Raw genomic sequence first — 5,758 nt, 5'->3', positions numbered from 1 at the left:
CCACGTAGATCTACAGCGTAAATGCACACAGACACTTGTCTCACCCGCATGTCGTCATCGCTTGTGCGGCGATCGTGAATTCGTGATTCGTGTTCGCGAGGTTGCGTAATTCGTTTTTAGGGTTTTCTTTATTTTGATTTTGATTTTCATGTATATTATTTTTTTAGGGTTTTACACACGCAAAATCATCTAATTTATTAATCTGTCTGTGTGAATCACACAGCTACAGACAGAAGATTTTGCGTGTATGTAAAAACTCTAAAAAAATAATCATCACCGGCGCGGCCACGCAAATGATTACCGGTACATGTTTTTTTGTTTGTACATGTATGTGCATATGCCTTGGCGCCTGGGGTCTGGGCCCGCGACATTATGTAGCGCCTACTACCTTTCCAGTGTTTTATTGTGTGTATCAAGAGTGCAGTGTTTATGCACTCTTGTGTGTATGTAATAATAATTATGTTACCAGTAGACCTACGTATGAGTTCCTCCAAATCGTTTAGTTCCTCACCTCCGAGCTCACCGACACCGGTTGCACGAGTGAACAGACCGCCCACAGACCGAAACGAAAGGATAGGCTTCATTAGCCGTGTGCAAGTACCGGTCTACTAGTACTGGAGTAGTAGTCCACTACTGTAGACTACTAGTACTAGTAGTACCAAGAGTCCATAACCTGGGTTATGGACTCTTGCCTCTTGGTAGTTGTAGTAGTTACATACCACCGTGATATGACACTACTCAGTACTGTCAAGGACAAAGAGTTTAGCCAAGTAGACCGACATCATGTCATGTATTTACACGTCAAGCACATAGTCATTAGTTTACATCGCCCTAGATCCCTGCTATGCAGACAATGCCAATGGCCATACCCCTGACACGCCTCCACTGGCTCCAGACCGGCCTAGACCAGACATGTATTTCTTGGCCTTGGGCCTGGCTGCATTGTCATCATCCATCATACATCAATCATGTCAGGCGCTAGGCGGGTTGGATCATGCATACCATGCCAGAGAGGAGTATCCCTGGCATGGCCTCGTACATGTACATGGTTAGGTGGACCGGCACACTTACCAGGCACTCCACTAATAGTGTTACTTCTTGATGGGACAAAATAGTATACAAAAATGTAATGGTATTGACTCGAGTATTGTTCACAATGCATTGACACGTGACGTAGCAGTGCAGGTGTGCATCACATGATCCTGACTTGGCATTAAAGGGGAAGTCCGGTGAAAAATTTAAATTTCACAGTCCGTAGAGTTCGGGTCGCTGAGTCGAATGGTCTTTGTCCGAGGAGGCTGCGGCTTATGGTTCGTCAGATACGCCCAATCGAACATGTGCGAATTTGAGCGCACATCACCCAGATCCAGGTGATGACGTCACAGCGTGCAGCCAGGTAGCCACACCATCTAGTTGTGTACAAAAATGGCCATATTCGGAGCGCGTTCGATTGGGGAGCCGTTTGTCGCAGCTTCTTCGGACCAAGACCATTCGATTCAGTGTTACAAACACTACGTACCCTGTGATTTTCAGCTCGGTAAACCTGGAGGTTATACCGTATTATAGCCGTTTCCGAGTTGGACTTTTCCGTCAGCCTCTACGCGCTCTGCGCTGCGTGCATGCAGTGCGTGCAGTGTGTTATCTAGCTGTAGTGCAGTCAACAAACTCATCACAGACGGAACTACTCCCGCACTGCCGTTCTGGGGTAGTATGACTTGTACAAGACTTGAGTCACAACTGACACAAGACTCAGAAAACTAGTCAACACACGGACTTGTCATGTACACTCGTATCAGTCGTATTGTTCAGTCATGTATGATGTAGTCAGAGAACGTGCGTTTCTCCTTGCCGGTGCCGGTGGTTGTGCTTTGAGAAAGAAAATTTTAGTTTTCCGCACCCGCCTCATTATTTTCTGTTACAGCGATGAGTGCACAACCGTGACAAGTGACAAAACAGCGAACAGCTCCCGGACCTAGAACTTTCAGATTCCATAGCGTTGCGAGCGAAGAGTCGTGCCCGTGGTTCAAAGAGCCTGCACTGTTCTCCAATTGAGTAGTCCGAAATATTCCAAGTAAGTTAGTTCGCACCAAAACATCACCATGTGGCAGGCTACTGGAGTCTAAGCGAATCTAATCGGTATGGAACAACATTTAGAGCACTCGCATCACTCTTCTCCATTTTGGCGACCCTGCTCTCCAGCGATCTGATCAGCCTCGTCTGCAATAGCTGCTGCTTCTTCATCAGTCGGAAACTCAGTAGCGCTCACTCTTGACCGGCCCGCGTGGCCATTTCTTCAGCTGAATACCGAGGTTCTCAGCCCCAGACCGAACTCATGAAGGTCAGCCATGGCTGCATCCTCACTCTCACAAGGAGTTACAGGTCTTCGGGGTCGCTTGCACCAAACTATCTGTCGCCAAATCATTTGAAATAGCACTGACACTATTGCTTTCACGCACTCCTTTTGACCTAGCTGCACGCTATGACGTTGCAGAGGGTGTGGCGCGGCCGCATGACGTCATGGCGCAGCCCCCGAAACTCAGTTTTTCAAACGGAAATATCTCGAGAACGCTTTGTCGGAGACACGTGGGACCAACACCATTCGACTCAGCGCCCGAAACTCTACCGAACCTGAAATTTAAATTTTTCACCGGACTTCCCCTTTAACTTCCCCTTTAATTTCGGCTATATTCGGCACCGACCCAAAACGCCTAAATAATTAAAACGCCGATGAAATTTTTCACAGCATCTGTCGCAATGCCATGCCCTCTACCCCACGCCGAAAATAAATCGCCGCCGAAATGTCAAAAATCGTGAAGTGCCGAAATTTTGCAGCGCCGAAATTTTGTATATTTACAGTATGTCGATAATTGCTGGCGAAACTCATGGTGACAAATGCACAAAGCTGGGGCCCCAAAGGAACAATGATATGTCACACGTGATTTACCGTGTGTAAGAAATATCGGCAATAAGAATCAAAATGTCGTTTTCAGGGAGTCGTAAAGATATTTTACGACTCCCTGGTCGTTTTCAAACACCATGAACACCCACGCTATAACCGATACCTACTGTACCTGGAAGCAGCGTTACCTGGTTACGGCAACTGAGAAAGGAAGCAGCTCCCAGACCCCATGCTGATCTTCACCTGCCGTTTGAGCTAATCTGATGACACAGATTTTGTAAGCACCAGTCGGCGGTGGCTCTCTCAGCTAGAAGCTACGGCGAGTTCCACCCTGGTGCAATGGTCGCTCAACATGAATCATGACAAAACGGAGTACACAGAAATCACCAGACTCAATGTGATCGCAACAAAGAAGAGTGGAGATCAACACGAAAACTTGGAAGTCTGATTGGTGATGACGAGGATGTGCTGAGGAGGAAGCAACTGGTGATAGCTGCCTTCCGTGGCCTGTGGAACCTCTGGAAACGAGGCCAGCAGGTCAGCGAAAAGCTTCGCCTACGGCTATACCAAGCCTTCATCATCCCTGTACTGCTGTACAAATCTGGTACGTGGGCGGTTACCAAGACAGCTCAGGAGCGACTGGACTCTTTCCATCGGCGTCAACTGAGGTCGCTTATACTTATAGCAAGAGTACATAAACTCTTGCTTATAATAGGCATCAGGTGGCCTCAGACAATGTCGAACAACGCACTCAGTATACGCTCGATGCGAAAGCCAGCCGATCAGCCACACCATCAAGATGTTGCGACGGAAGCTATTCGGACATGTCCTCCGCCTGTCCGATAGCAAACCAGCCGTCCAGGCGATGGTCAGCTACTACACCAGCAAAGATCCCAAGGGCTGGAGAGGACGACCGAGGACCAGCCTGCCGGGTACAATATCTGCTGACTTGGAGGCAGCAGATGCCGGAAAGCTGAGTAGTCTGGAGGACTTGCACAGAATCAGGAAAATTGCTGCGGATCGGGCCGAGTGGCGAGCTCTGTGTCAACGGGTAACAGAAAAGGATCTGCAAGGGACGGATGACACTGCAATATCTGAATTATTCTCAATGATTATGTACATGCAACATTGTGTGTTTGAATGGTGTCTTTGTTGCTGTTCACCACACCATCACTCAACGCTCTCTACTTCATTGTTCAGGCACCACTGACTTTAAACTTCTGCGGTTCTTTTGCCCCTTTTCTTCTGATTTGTACTGTTTTGGTTCTGATACAGTGATCGTTTGACCTTTTTTCCACAGCATATCATTTTGTTATCCTCCTGCCTTCGTTGTCCAGTACAAGCGAAGAAGTGGAACTATCGGTCGACTTCAACGCGAAAATGCGCCTACATGTAATAATAATACCCATGATGAGAAGGGAACGAAAACGTTCGGTTACCAAATCGGCTTACTTGACTGTGTGGATTACGTTGGTGCTGACACCTTTTCTTTCGAAATTGGATACGCCTCCAATTTTTAATCGGACTTCAAAAATCCTTTGTGTTTGTTTTGTTGCTTTCATCCCGGTATACCGGAAATTTTATACTTGAAATCTACCGGATTTTCAAAAAAACATGTAGGTCAGCATCCCCTTCCCCCAGGTACACACGTAGTCTCAATGGCAATGCTCACTCTACTCCATTGCTGAACTCGGATGGTGAGCCAATATAGTTATGATGAAGAAAGGAAAAATTAGTATAAGATCTGGTTACGTTGGTGGACAGTTTGTCATAACTCGTAACATTTTTGTCCTTTTCCTTCCCGAGTCTTCATGATCATAACTACTCCACAGCGGTAGCCGTGACATTCCACCCTGTTTCCATTCTGTGCGGTGGTGTCTAACCCGGCACGTGCGGATCAACATGATTGCGTTACACTTCACCACTTCGATGAAAAAGGAGGACAAAATGTTACGAGTTATGACTAACTAACTGTCCACCAACGTAACCAGATCTTATACAGATCATAGAATTGGCTCACCATCCGAGTTAAACTTCTATTAAAAGTTGTTATGAAAAGCTGTCATTTTTTTTAAAAATAATCAGGTGTTATGGAGAGGAGCCTCTGAATTCAAGCAGATAGAACTGAACTGAGGGAGTCAGTTCAGAGAAAAAATGAACTGTCCAAAACGAGAGAGCTTGGAAGCTCAGGACCCTACGCAATGCTTTTTTGCCTAGCTCATCATGCATGTTATTAGAACTGATGGAAATGTTTTTTCCATTGATTGGCTACATGATTGTATTGCAAAAACGTTTCAATCAGTTTGAATAATAGTTAGGCAAAAGTAATTCTTGACTAGTTTGAGGGAAAGACACAAACGCCTCTGAAGCAGATGGAACTGAACTGAGGAAGTCAGTTCAGAGAAAAAAAAACTGTCCAAAACGAGAGAGCTTGGAAGCTCAGGACCCTACGCTATGCTTTTTTGCCTAGCTCATCATGCATGTTATTACTAGAGAACTGATGGAAAATTTAATGTTTTTTCCATTGATTGGCTACATGATTGTATTGCAAAAACGTTTCAATCAGTTTGAATAATAGTTAGGGAAAGTAATTCTTGACTAGTTTGAGGGAAAGACACAAAAGTAATTGCAGAGTTTATTGGGGATTGTTATTTTCTCTCACTTCATCCACTTTTGGTTTGCTCCCTCTTTTCCTTTTAGCTCCTTATAATCGGATTTTCTGGCCTTTTTGTAGGCCCAATGAGGTAAAATTATATTCCATACAATACGATACAATACAATAATACAATAATACAATAATGTCCTTGCCTTGATAGTGTGCTTGTACTTAACTGTTGCTGACGGCCGAATGCATGGTTG

The sequence above is a fragment of the Sycon ciliatum genome, chromosome 2 (assembly GCF_964019385.1).
Source record: "Sycon ciliatum chromosome 2, ocSycCili1.1, whole genome shotgun sequence".
Classification (NCBI taxonomy): Eukaryota; Metazoa; Porifera; class Calcarea; order Leucosolenida; family Sycettidae; genus Sycon; species Sycon ciliatum.
Note: the sequence above shows the minus strand (reverse complement) of the source record.